A 626-nucleotide genomic window follows, 5' to 3' on the forward strand; every position below is an offset into this window, starting at 1 on the left:
CAAGGGGAACTGGTCCGGCTGACCAGAATGCGGTCCGCCGGACCAGGCTCAGAGAACTTGAGAAATTTTCCCCGTTCGCTGGGAAAAAGGAAACGGCCAACGGGCTTGGCCCGGGATCAACCAGACGTGACCTCGGGCGAACTAAACTATCCACGGAGAGGAAGCTTCGCGATTGAGATCAAACGGAACAAGTTTTATTAAAACGTGCGTGACGTGGCGAGATGTGTGACATTAAAAATACGAGTGATCGTTGTGTGATTGCTTGCGGGTAGAGTTGTATGGCGTTGAACGGTATCCCGGTAGGGACCGGATACCGTGATTCGCGTGTTTGTATCATGGGAATAATGCACGTTGTGTGCCATGTGTGTAGCTTGCTCGTGCGTACGAGCCAAGCGTGATTGTGATTGTAGATGGTTGTGGACTCAACCATCGCCGTCATGGACCTGACGGGCGTCTGAGACGCGTTTTGTCGTGTGCGACACGACGGCCAACGTCATGGACTTGACGGGCGTGGACTCGCCCCTAGTCATGGATTTGACTAGGGTATATGGCTGGACCCTGTGGTGGACTCCACAGGGATATGATTATATTCCCGTTGTGTCGTGGACTCGACATCGGTTGTCACG

The sequence above is a fragment of the Tarenaya hassleriana genome, unplaced genomic scaffold (assembly GCF_000463585.1).
Source record: "Tarenaya hassleriana unplaced genomic scaffold, ASM46358v1 Cleome6, whole genome shotgun sequence".
NCBI lineage: Eukaryota > Viridiplantae > Streptophyta > Magnoliopsida > Brassicales > Cleomaceae > Tarenaya > Tarenaya hassleriana.